We start from the raw sequence: 14,570 nt of genomic DNA, 5'->3' as shown, positions 1-14,570 counted from the left end.
AGGAGCTTGAAACCTCTACAGTAGGGTTCTCTGATACGCTGAATCTGACGATGTGATTTTCATTAAGGTTCTATAACTTTAGGGAGTCTTTCCCCCTTTTTTTGAAAATCAGCTGAATTTTCTCAGGCGCGTAACTTTTGATGGGTAGGAGTAAACTTGATGAAACTTATATATTTGAAATGTGCATTAAAATCTGATTCTTTTGATGTATCTATTGGTATCAAAATCTCGTTTTTAGAGTTTCGGTTACTATTGAGCACAGTTTATATAATTATCCAGTATGATCATTCTCTATCTCACCCATTATAGAAACCCGGACCGGGGTGCGAGTGCTCCGGAGAACGTTTTTGCAGATATAAACATAAGCGAAGTAAGATCTTTTCACGGGTAGACAAGTCAGACGCGAAACAATCGGAAATAAGTGGAAACCCGCTATTACGAATAATGCACTTGGTAACCATTTCTCAGGGATAGACGCAAACACACTGATCCATAAGTGAAGAAATAAGTGGGAGGAGCTTTTTTTTCGCACCGAGAACGAAGAGCAGAAATGATCTGCGATAAACTTACTGGATAATTCTATAAACTGTGCTATTGAGCTACTAATACCATATTGAGCTTACTAATATATTGTTGGTATGTGTTCACCGCATGCGGTAACCTGAGCGGTTTACCTGAGCAGCAGTCTAACCATTTACGGCATTAGACATCCGTGAACAAGTGCTAGAGCAAGAGAGAGATTTGGGACATTTTTTGGGGAAAGCCCACCTGCCCAGAGTCCCAGGCAAATGACCAAAAACTTAAATTTGCTCACATTGCGGGGCTGAGCTGTGCCAATGAATAGGTACTATCTGGAAGATGATTGGAGAGAGACTAGCTGGAGAGAAGCACAGTATAAGGGTAAAATTATAAAACCCAAAAAATTGGGCTTGTATGATGGAAGCGGCGGACATGGGCTAGATTGAGCCCCATGTGAAAATGAATATATTGTTGCTATGTCTGTTGCGGATGGTAAGCCCTGGAGGGTATTTTCCGGGGGGTATTTACCGGATTCACCGGGGGGGGGGGTATTCGCCAAGAACCAGTCCGTACATGTCCATAAAACGAGCTAACGTTTATGATTGGCTTGTCTTATTCGTTCTACAGAAGTAGAAAATTACTGATATGGCCAGGAGCGGATTCAGGATTTCTTTTAGGGGGGGGGGGGCACAAAATAGGTTGATCCGATAAAAATAATAAGGGAGGCAAACCCAGGGGGGCTCTCGCCCCCCTGGAACTGCCCCAGGATATGGCAAGAAAGTAGTTAAAGCTTTTGTATCAACATCATTTTGTACCACTTACGGGCTCAAACTATGATGTCTTTGTATGGTTTGCCATTACAGAGGGAAAATATACAGTTCTAAGCTTCCATCTTTTCAATTACGAAAATTATGTCTCAGACCCATACTTTTATCGATCACTAATGATCAATAATTTATTATAATGGATTAATAATACATTTTATGCTTGAAAGATGTAGAACCAGTAATCCTAGAATATAAGGAGAGGGCTCATTTTGAGGATGGCTTGACCCCCACAGCCCCTGGGGGAAGGGCTGCAAGCTCTGAACTTAGCCCAGCGTTTAAATCAAGTAGTTACCAGTTTGTTTGATTTTTTGGGGGGGAATTTATCGGGTGGGGGGGAGGAGGGGCACATGAGCTGCTCTGTCCAGGGATAACGGTAGCGAGGGGAAGTGAATGTCCAAGTCGGGGGAGCTGGATGTCCCGTCATTATTTAAAAAACGATCAGACATTAAACAAAAAACAAGTTTTTTCAATTGAAAATAATTGGCAACATTAAAACTTAGAACAAAGAGAAATTAGAATGGGGAGGGGGTAAACTCCTCCTCAATACCTCACTCTTTAAACTAATGTTTTTCTTAGTACTTTTAAAAAGGCTTATTATTGTAATTAACGACCCTTGTGTTTCAAGTCATTCTTAGATAATTGGAGCAAAAAGTAAAACTTCAGCGTAAAGAGAAAGGTATTGAGTAGGGGCAACTCCCCTCATATACGTAAGAATTTCTGTTCGCTTTAATTTTGAATGTTGCTCCTTAATTTCAGTAGGGAACTTTTTCTTTTTTTTAATATTGTGTAGGGACGTCAATTCACGAAAATGCAGAGGGCAAGGACTCTTTTCTAATGTAGATGCAAAACAAGGTTTTCAAAATCGGTGACAATTTTGTTGTTTTTTATCTTTTCAACGGCAACATCAAAATGATAGCTTTTAGAATCTATAAGGTGATACTTGACCTCTCCCTTAATACCTCCCTCTAAAAAATGGCACCGTGATAATGGGGCCCGGTCACAAAATTAGAGGGAAAATATTACCCTATACATATCTGAGGCTTTAAAGTGCAAGAAATATAGGTAGTTAATAGTTGCAACAGTTTCATTTACCTATTGTATGCGAAAATATTATACTGAAAATTTGTACTGTTTAAAGCAAATGCGGATAAATAGCACTTTCATTATCAAAGCATTCATTCTTAAAGAACTAATAACAACTCTTAGTGAAAGCAGGGGATTAGAGAGGAGTTGCAGCCTCCTCATGTATAGGATAACTTTTTTGTCTCAAGGTCTTTACTTCAACCTGAGAATACTTTTTTGTTCGTATCTAATATCATATTCAGGGCTATCCTCAACATGTGGGGGGATTTCTCCCTCATCCAACCGTTCACAGCATATTCATCCTTTATCTTCATTATGACAATAAAATATGCTTCCTAATATAAGGGAGGATGTGGCTCTCATCAAAACCCCGCTCTTTCTGCTTAACTTTAGCTCTTCATCACAATGCTTTGATACTTAAAAACTAAAATTTTCACAAAAACATTGGAGCGGTCACATTCCAAGCACACATTACAATACTGGCAACAGTGGCAACTTCTGCGACTTCTGCGAAAGAACCACAATATCGCAGAAAGACTTCTGCGAAGAAATACAATATCGTCATAAACAAAAAGATAATATTCCGTCAAATTTAGCATTAAATTGAAACAAAAATTGAATTACCTAAATCATTCAGAGGAGAAAGACAACAATCGGACGACAATAGTAATTACCGAAAAATACTCCGGTAAATATGTATGTGCTCTTCTGAATAACACATTCTAAGTAAAGCTAGTGCCCTTGGATTCCTTCTTTTCTGCTCTTTCCAACTATCATGTTCGCGGTTCTGGCACAGCACCCCCCCCCACCTGATGATCCCCGAGATGGCCCGAAGAAAATATTTAACTTTAATTTATTGTACTTAAAATTATAAATATAAAGCGTGTTAAATCGACCCAAACAAATAATTAAACTTATGCTAATTATAATGAAATATACAAAACTGTGATAAAAATAAAATACTTTAGTAACATAATTATAGAAAATACAATAGAGAATTATAGAAAGCAGGCCACCCAGAACGCATTATATTAAATACCTAACTTAACCTATCATCTCTACATATTAGATATTTAATTAAAATATACCTGCATAGATATCGTTTATCTCGCTCAGGATAAGCTGAATATATCCGATATGACACAGAAAGCTGGTTTAATTAAATTTAAAGAACAAAGTTTGGTAGTTATAACAAATAAGTAACAAAAATTTTTTTTTTTTAATTATTACTAAAAAAACCAAGAAACCAAACGGACAGCAGGCTGCATGCAAAAAAATAAAAAGAGCCGTATAACATTTACTCATTCACGAGTATTAGAATAAAATCGTTTCTGCTAAACTCCAGCATAAAATTTTGAGTCTTCTTACGTAATCTTACTTAAGTAAAGAGCGACCCGTATCATTAGCAACTGAAACCCTAAAAACAGGAACTTCATAAGAATATACATAGATCTGCTTTTCATGTTTATTTTAAAGATGTATTACTTACTAGTTTAAATTTACCCATCCAAACTTATTAGTACAGTAGTATTTTAGAATAAGGCGAAAACACACCCAAAAAGGGGTCTGGTTTTCACAATAAATTCAATATGTCTGAGAACCAAAGTATAATCACGTACCGAACAAGTACTGACAAAACCTATCCTCTCCACACAAAAAAGTGGCCCTTTGTTTACCTATACGAACCTGGCAACTAAATTGTGTAGTTACACAATTCATCCCGGTCACTCGTCGCCTGAATCACGCTCTCGCATAATTATTGTCCGGAGCAAAGTACTTTGGCTCGGAGCGATTAAGTAGTACAACATTTTGCGTCTATAGGCCCTGAGGTACGCGGGATCACTTTTGGCGAGTTTTACCAGTACTTGTTCCGTAGGTGATTATACTTTGCTGAGAACTTACATAACGCCTAATATTAACAACCGGCGGAACTTGTATACAACCATTACTATATTACCGCATATAACTGAGAAAGAATTTTCAGAGAAAACTTCTGAACAAAAACAACAAACATGGTACATGCAGTCGCCCTGGGGAAGAATTTTATTAAGAAACGTCTGTTCATTTTATATTTTCTAGGAAGTTACTCGCACATTCTGTTGAAAAGTCAGACACTATACATTCTTTTGATGACGTCAATTCGAGGAGAAGGCAGGGGGCGGAACTTGTCCCTCTAAATTTGTCCTCCTCCTAGACTTTGAAAAAAATCGGTACTTATGTATTGTACGAGAAACACACTCGAGAACTTGTATCACAAACTTGAGACATTACCTGTTTTTCACGGTCTTAATACTAGGCAATTAGCTTCGGCTGTGAAAACTACAACAAAGATTTATGGAGGGGGGCGCCCATACTGCAGTATATTAAATGAGGAGCCTAAACTAATCTAAGCAAAATGCAAAGTAAATATTTAATCAAAAGGTACTGTTCTATTAGCTGGGACCCAAGCGATATATTGTATAGGGAAGATGCTAAAGAAACTAGTCAAATTGGTCCTTTCAATGGAGAAATCCTGTGCCAATGATTGCAAACAGTGGTTTATCACTGCCTTTACAATATTTATACTTTGGTTTTAGAGGTTTAAAGGGAAAACGGTGCCCAGGTTCTGTTACGTATTTAATATATACTCTTCTTTACCCCCCCCCCCTCCACCACCCTAATGTGCAAATATTACAGAAATTATTATACAAATATTACAAACGAACAGAAATTATTCCGTATATGAAAGGGGCTGTCCCCTCCTCAACGCCTCGCTCTTTACGCTAAAGTTTTTTATTGTTTTAAAAAATAAAGTTGTGAGACAGAGTCAAACTTTAGCGTAAAGAGCGAGGCGTTGAGGAGGGGACAGCCCCTTTCATATACGGAATAATTTCTGTTCGTTTTAAGTTTTAATGTCGCTCCTTACTTTCACTTTAAAAAACTCGTTTTTTTTAATTTAATTTCTGATAGTTTTTTATTTAATGCAGCTTTTATTTTAATAAAAATTTTACTTTTCTTTTTATAAATTGATTTATTTAAAAATTAAATTACGTAAATAAATTATATATTAGTATATTTTTATTCTGGCAAAAAATACAAAGTTGCAGATTTTTGCAGATATGAGCTTGAAACCTATGTAATAGGGTTTTCTGATACGCTGAATCTGACGGTGTGATTTTCATTAAAGTTCTTTCACTTGTAGGGGATGTTTCCCCCCTCTTTAAAAAATCGAGTAAATTTTCTCAGGCTCGTAGCCTTTGATGAGTAACACTAAACTTAATAAAATTTATATATTTAGGATCAGCATTATAAACACATTCTTTTGATACATTTATTGACATCAAAATTCCGTTTTTAAAAGTTTCGATTACTATTGAGCCGTATCGTTTGTTTTTTTAATGTTTTTTTTATTACGTATATGTTATTACGTATATGAAGGGTTTCTCCCCGCAGTCAAAAACACGCCCTTTACGATAAAAGTTAAAAAAATTTGGATTCACAAACCCCTGAATCACAAAGGCCGTTTAATTAGAATAGATTGCTCTTTTGAAAGCACTAAAAACAAAACTGTACCGTAAAGAGCGAGGTATTGACTTGGGGGAGAACCCCCTCACATACGTTATAATTTCTGTTCGTTTAAAGTTCTAATATTTCTTCTTACATTTCAGTTGAAAAAACTTGTTTGTTTTTTTATTTAATTTCTGATCGTTTTTTAAATAATGCTTGGAAATCCGGCGCCCCCTTCATAGAAATGTCCCTTACCCCAAAAGAAACATCCTCCACGGAAATATTATCCAGAGTAACCCCCTCCTCTAGCCCCCCCCCCCTCCAGAAAAAATCCTTCCTGAAAATGGTTGTATACTTCCCAATAACCAATAAATAATGCTGGCAAGTCCGGCGCCCCCTTAATGGCAATTTCCCTTCCCCCATGAAAACTTCCTTCATGAACAGATCCTCCAACATAACCACCGACCCACCCGTCCCTCCCACTACCAGAAAAAAGGCCTCCTGAAAACTTCTGTATAATTACCAAAAAACAATACTATCTTTTGACATTGTGTAAATTTAATAACTTTTAGCCCTCCCTCTGGGAAATTCGGGGGATTAAGTCATCATAAAAGACATATTTATCATATTTTCGACCATGCTGAACAAAATGGCTATCTCAAAATTTTGATCGGGTGACTTTGGGAAAAAAATAAGCGTGGGAGGGGATGTAGTTGCCCTCCATTTTTTTTGGTCACTAAAAAAGGGAACTAGAACTTTTAATTTACGTCACATTGAGCCCTCCCACGACATTCTAGGACCACTGGGTTGATACGATCACCCCTGGGAGAAAAACAACAACAAAAAACAAACAAACAAATAAACACGTATCCGTGATTTTTCTTCTGGCAAAAAATGTAAAATCCCACACTTTTGTAGATAAGAGCTTGAAACCTCTACAGTAGGGTTCTCTGATACGCTGAATATGATGGTGTGATTTTCATTAAGGTTCTAAAACTTTTAGGGGGTCTTTCCCCCTTTTTTTGAAAATCATCCAAATTTTCTCAGGCGCATAACTTTTGATGGGTAGCATTAAACTTGATGAAAGTTATATATTTGAAATCAGCATTGAAATCTGATTCTTTTGATATATCTATTGGTATCAAAAACCCGTTTTCTAGAGTTTCGGTTACCATTGAGCCAGGTCGCTCCTTACTTACAGTTCGTTACCACGAACTGTTTAAAAAAGGGGCGGGGCATCATGAGCCTCGCTTAGGGTTGCCAACTGGACATATTTTATGTCCAATGAACATAATCCTGTGTGCCGGGACACAATGACATAATAGGGTAAAAAAGGGACATATTTTAGAAATTTGGGACATGAAGGATATATTTTACAAATTTATGACATTACTTAGAATATTTCCCCGCTGGATACATATTTATGTAAAAAAAAATTTAATTTTTCACCAAATCAGTATTAAAACTACTTGTCTAGCACTAAATTTACTTAACTAATTATTTTCCTGTAATTTCTTACAAATGTTATTATTTTTTGGAGTTGCTTGCTCTTTCCCACAGACAACTATCTGCAAATACTCTTGAAATTCTTTACAAGTTTGTATTCTTTCATCTGTAAACGATTTTATTTCTTCTTGCTTTTACGCTACAGTCAAGATAATATACAAGGAGGCACCTTTTTATTTAACAATCGCTTTCGGCTTCCAATAGTCAGGCAAACACATCTATTTATCAATTATTACTGAATGAAAATTAAAAGTTATCAAAAGAAAAAAAAATTAGATTCTTGATGATCTGGAATCAATTTTGATGTCAAAAGATGTACCAAAAATTAGCTTATTGTACTGATTCCAAATATATAATATTTTTTAAGTACAGGGTTACCCATTAGCGGGCCTGAGAAAATTTGCCAAATTTTCGTAAAAGATGAAAAACACCCCATAAAAATCAAAGAATTTTAATGACAAGCCCGCCATCAGAGAACCCTACTGTAGAGATTCCAAGCTCCTATCTATAAAAATGAAATTCTATAGTGTTTGCCAAGAAGCATCACGGATTCGCGTTTATTTGTTGTTGTTGCTTTTTCGAGGGGCAATCATATCGAACCATTGGTACAAGAATTTCGCAAGAGGGATCGTTCAAACGAAATTTAAGATCTACTGTCCTTTTTAAGAGACCAAAAGATTGGAGGACAACTAGCCACCGTCCAACGCCCTTTTTTCCTGAAAGTCGTCTGATCAAATTTATGAGATAGCCATTTTGTTCAGTTTATTTGAAAAGTACAATAGATATGTCCTTTTTGGAGATAACATGACCCCTCAGAACCACAAAAGGTAGAGCCGCAAGCTATAAAATTTGCCCATTGTTTATTTATAGTATTTGTTATAGGGAAGTATACCGGCATTTTCCAAGGGAGGAAGGAGATCTTCTGGGGATGGATTTTCTATGGGGAGAATTTCCTATTGGGATGGAAGTTTCTGGGGGTGAACTTTTCAGGTGAAATTTTACACGAGGAGAATTTACCAGAATTTGTATACATAATGTTTGTTGCTTGTCTTTTTTCTCGTTGTTGATCCCATTGTACATATAGAGACACTCTGGGGGAACTCAGGGGGAAGTTATCAGCGAAGTTGGATTTCTCTTGGGATTTTTTTTTTTTGGGGGGAGGGGGAGGGGGGAGATTTTCTACGTGAGAAATTCCCATGGGGGATTATCACAAGGAAAAATTATCCATGGAAAATTTCTGGGGGCTAAACTTCCCAGGGGGGGGGGGTATTTTACAAAAAGGTAAATTACCCAAATACATTAAACAGTGTAAGAAACTAAAATAATACAATTCTTTCTTCAAATAAAAGTATGGTAATGATTATTTTTAAGGCAGAATCGTAAGCAAAAAAATTTCTGGGAAGGTTTCGCAGCAGGGATGGAATTGTCTGTGGGTAATTTCCCGGTGGAAGAATTTTACATGGGAGGAACTTTAAGTAGAGGAATTTTTCGTGGAGACTTTCTCACAACTCTTTTTTTTAAACAATAAAAACTTTAGCGTAAAGAGCGAGGCGTTGAGGAGGGCACAGCCCCTTTCATAGGTGAAAGGGGCTGTGCCCACAGTTGGTGGGCGGCAGCCCCCCAACTGTGCCTCCTAATCCCTGTACGTTTTAAGGTTCGACCTTGTAACTCAGCCTCTTTAACTCTTTAGAAAACGTAGTTTTTTTCAAATAATTTCTGCACGTTTTTGTACAGTTTATTACTTATTATTGCTTGACTAACTGTTAGCTGATCGTGTCAGGAGTTAAAGTTGGGGGGCTGCCGCCCCCAAACCCCCCACTCTTGAACATTCTTGTGTTAAGGCTTTTAATTCCTGAATACTCAAATCACGTCGTACAGGGTGCCTCCTAATCCCTGTACGTTTTAAGGTTCGAACTTGTGACTCAGCCTCTTTAACAGCCCCCCAACTGTACCTCCTAATCACTGTACGTTTTAAGGGTCGACCTTGTAACTCAGCCTCTTTAACTCTTTAGAAAACGTAATTTTTTTCAAATAATTTAAAAAAGAAACTGAGTTTCTTTTTTAAAGTTTAAATTCAGTATATAAAAAATTTGCTCTGACGGTGAATAAAACCCGGGTTTTCCGCCTGTCAGTCTGGAGTATCAACCGCTGGACTAAACAGACACAATAGTAATTGTTTTTTAGTAAATGGAAGCTATTTTCGACGCAAGCAAATTCCCACGAAACTTGATATTTGGTTTTTGGAAAACAGGGAAGGAGTGATCAGATTGAGCTGAAATGTCGAGGAAAAGCTTCCAGGCTCCAGAAAAGCTTATCCTATAAATTTCAGCTCGATCAAACAACGTTAAAGGGGGGTTGTGGTGGGAAAAATTAACATGGGCTATTATAGGAAAACGAGGTTTTTCGTAAATATACATTCGGGGGATAATTTTTTCGGTCTGAAAATATCAAAAGGCCCTAACAGGTCGAATTCTGCTTCGAATGAGTCCTCATTCACCCGGATCAGTTGCCAACTGTGGCCTGTAGGCGTGGATAAGAAAAAAAGAAATGATGAATTTTTAGTGGCTATATTTGGTTTTTTGAAAACAGGGAAGGAGTGATCGGATTGAGCTGAAATTTCGAGGATAAGCTCCCGGGCCCTAGGAAAGCTTAAAATCTAAATTTCAGCCTAATCGGACAACGTTAAAGGGGGGCTGTGGTGGGAGGGTCGAAACTTCCGGCCCAGTTTACCCCATGAAGATAAAGTCGGAGGAGAATGAAATTTTGCGAGATTCTTAGTTTGAGCTTGGGCTACAAAATGCGATTACCGCCGTCTCTCTGCGACCTCTAGGACCTGAAATCGCTTAACATTGTGGTGGGTCGCCTCTTTATAGAGGCACAAGTGTGCCTCCTTGAGAAATCCTGTGCCAATGATTGCAAACAGTGGTTTCTCTCTGCGTTTACAATATTTAAACTTTGGTTTTTGAGGTTTAAAGGGAAAAAGGTAGCTAGGTTATGTTACGTATTTAATATATACTATGCTTTACCTCCCCCCTCCACCACACTCATATGCAAATAGATATCTGGCATTTCTTTTTTAAATATTTCTTTTTCATCCTATTTTTTTTTATTTCATTAAGATCTAAAATTTTTATTCGTATTTAGTTTTATTTCAATAGCATTATCGAAAATTAACTTGTCGCGTGTTTAGCGTCTGTTAATAAAAAAGAAACAAATTTGACTATATATTTAAACAATATTGGGGGGAATTGTAGCGGAGCAGCGTGCAAAAAAGGTACTTTTCAATTAGCTGGTACCCACCACGATATATTGTATAGGGAAGATGCTAAAGAAAACTAGTCAAACGAGTATCTGTCAATAGAGGATTGGATCGCAAACCGTGGTTTGTTATTGCGTTTACAATATTTAAACTTTTAGGGGGAAAAAGGTACCTAGGTTAGGCTAGGTTACGCATTTAATATACACGAAAGAAGTCAAGTTTGGGTAATACTAATGAAATAAAATATGATGAAAATTAAATATTTTAGATACAAATTTGGGATATTTGTTTGCACATTAGGGGGTGGGGTGTATAGTATAGCAGATATCAAATACGTAGCCTAACCTAACCTAGGTACCTTTCTCCCCTAAACCCCCAAAAACAATCGTTTAAATATTTTAAACTCAATCATACCCCACGCTGATTGCTATTGCAAAAGCCATTTGACGGGTTTCGTGTCTGCAGTCCTTGTCAAGTCTATAGCGCTGTGTTATATATAAAGCAGAAGTACCCTGCAAACATATTGCCCAAATTTGTTTCTAAAATATCATATTTTCATTCTATTTTGTTTTATTTCATTAGTATTAACCAAACTTCACTTCTTACGTGGGTACCAGCAAATTGAAAATTACCAGAAAATGTAACCTAACAAAAATTCCAACTAAATATTTATTAAAATATACCTACAATGTAGTTTTCCACTGAGCCGAAGCTAATTGTCTCCGTATACAACCGGCAATAAATCGGTTACTGTCTGATTTTATAAATCAAAATCCTCAAGTGTGTACTGGCTAACAGATAGGTACCTAATTTTATGCTAGTCCTTTAGTTTACATATAGGGTATTTTGACAAATCTTTTTTAATTTTATTTGCATTTTAAAGAAATGCAGTATTCCATTTTAACCTAACTCTGCTCGTCTCAATATTGCTACTCAGCTTAAGCAATCTTTTCAATTGAAAAATTTTCAGCAAAATTCTGGGGGAAATATACTAATGAAAAAAGACTCTGACATTTGAACTGACCTTTTGATATAACACACAATCTTCACAGCGTCACCCGATCTTCCATTGTAAAATTTCACAATCCCATATAACTTGACAGCCTATTCTATTACCTGAGATCAAAATAACACCTTACAATTATTACAAAACAATATAGGTGTCGTGTAGCTCCTTTCTATGACCATTTTGTATTTCAAGGTCACGCAACACCAAAACTAATCATAATATTGGCCAGGTGGTATGCTCACCTCCGACCATTAATCCCGAAGTGAAATCAACCACGACCTCCCGGGTGCTTAAGACGAGACCCCAGCACCATGCCGGCGCACCGAGCGACCGCCGCCAACGAGAGGTCCACTTGACCGCCGCTGGCGCGCCCCCCGCGCGCCGCCACCGGCAGAGGAGGTGGGGTTCGGTTGACTGTGACTTAATTTTGCGGCAATTCTGTAGTGCATCGACCGCAAAGTCGGAGCTTTTCTGTTCTCATGTGGTTAATTATTTTAATTTTCCTGATTAAAAATCAAGCAGGGCTTGCTCTATCCCCAAATTTTCGGGAATTTCCCCAAAAATCTATGTGTCACCCCGAAAAAAAAATGGGTTCCCCGAATCTCCGAAAATCACCCAATCACGGTGCCACCCCTAGTGATTTATCGCTAGTGACTATACCTGTCAAATATTACTTTGTATACCATAATTCTTCACTACTCTCTTGTTCGTTAATTTTCGTCTCTTGTGTTACTTTGCATATGAACCAGACAGATACATTTGCAATATACATGGTTCTTCATATGTTGACAAAGGTATCGTCTTTATGAAATTGAATTAAAAAAACAAGATTTTTAACTGAAAGTAAGGAGCGACATTAAAACTTCAAACGAACAGCAATTAGTTCGTATATGAAATAGGCTGTTCTCTCCTCAATGCCTCGCTCTTTACGCTACATTTGTTGTTTTTTTAATAATTCTAGGTGTGAAAAAGAGTCAAACTTTAGCGTAAAGAGTGAGGTGTTGAGGAGGGGATAGCCCCTTTCATATACAGAATAATTGCTGTTTTTTTTTAAGTTTTAATGTCGCTCCTTACTTTCAGCAAAAGAAAATGTTTTTTATTTAATTTCTGAACGTTTTTCAACTAATGCAGGTTCGATTTTGGCTCACCGTGCACGAAAATTAAAGCACAATTTGCATACTAATTTTGACAGATTTAATACGAATATGAAGGGTCACCCCCTTTTCAATACCTTGCTCTTTACGCTTAAGCTATTAACATTTTTAAAAAAGCTTCCTATTCTAACTAGACAGCTCCTGTGTTTCAATTTTAGTAAACAGTCAAACTTTAGCGTAAAGAATAAGGTATTGAAGAGGGGCAACCCTTCATATATGGCATAGTTTCTGTTCGTTTTTCAAATAATGCTGCTAAATCTGGCTCACCCTCTATGAAATATACCCCTCCCCCTCGAGTAACTCCTCCGTGGAAATTGAATTTAACGTACAGTGCACCCCCCGTCACAGTCCCTTCAGACATGTCCGTCCTCGCTGAGAATCCCTGTCCCTCTGTGATATTGCTTGTGGACGATTCACCCTGAAAAATTCTCCTTAGCAATTTTTCACTGGATTAAGACTTTAATCTCTAATCGGTTTCTTGGTCACTCCAGAAACGCCCCATTCCGTGACAATTATTTCCCAGACAACACCCCGCACGTAAAAATGCCCCTGGATATTCTCTCCGGAACGTCTACATATAAGAAATTTGGCAAAGCGAATGTAAGACAATTAAAAAGAATTTCGCATAGTAATTCTGTCAAACCCCCCCTGTGTAACATGTCCTCTCGAATATTCACTAATCCGACATTTCCCGCCCAATGTAAGAGTCTCTCATTCTACATCCACCCCACACACAACGCCCCCCTCCCTAAAAAATGGCTTTATACTTCCCAATAACAAACACTACATGTAAACAATGGGTAAAATTCACAACTTGCAGCCCTTCTCCCGGGCACTGTGGCGGGTCATTTTACACCCAAAGACATAGTTATTAGATTTTTCGACTATGCTGAACAAAATGGCTATCTCAAAATTTCGATCCCGTGACTTTGGGGAAAAAAATTAGCGTGAAAGGGGGCCTAGTTACCCTCGAATTTTTTGATCACTTAAAAAGTGCACTAGAACTTTTGATTTTCGTTCAAACGAGCCCTCTCGCGATATTTCAGGACCACTGAGTCGATACGATCACGCCTGGGAAGAAAAAAAACAAATAAAATGCATCCGTGATCTTTCTTCTGGCAAAAAAAAAATCCACTTTTTTGCATATAGGAGCTTTAAACCTCTACAATAGGGTTATCTGGTACGCTGAATCTGATGGTGTGATTTTCATGAAGATTCTATGAATTTAGGGGGTGTTTTCCCCTTTTCCGAAAAGAAGGCAAATATTCTCAGGCTTGTAACTTTTGATGGGTAACACTAAACTTGATGAAATCTATATATTTAAAACCAGCATAAAAATCCAATCAGATTTGTGCGTGCCCCCTTTTAATTAGATTCCTTGGATTGCCACAGCGAATCTAATATTTCAACTATTATGCAAGGGATTTGAAATGTCACAGCCATTTCATTTCTACCAGATTTCTACTTCTCTTGATGAATAACGATGAAGACCAGCGTCCAGCCAGCATCTTGCCAAGTTTTTAACTCATGACCAGGCCCGAATCATTTGTAAATTCAAGCTGGGATTTGAGAAAGAATGATGAAAAGATTAATGTTTGCGGTCAACATTGATCGTGCCGGCGGCGGCGTCGAAAAATCATTGGCGGCGCGCCGCCGGTCATCCCTTATCAGCGCGGCGCCGGGGTCTACTTAAGACCATTTAGAGGACATCGGACTTGCGAGGGGGG

Source organism: Artemia sp. Qi Xiang Cuo, chromosome 12 (assembly GCF_049724085.1).
Source record: "Artemia sp. Qi Xiang Cuo chromosome 12, ASM4972408v1, whole genome shotgun sequence".
Lineage (NCBI taxonomy): Eukaryota > Metazoa > Arthropoda > Branchiopoda > Anostraca > Artemiidae > Artemia > Artemia sp. Qi Xiang Cuo.
Note: the sequence above shows the minus strand (reverse complement) of the source record.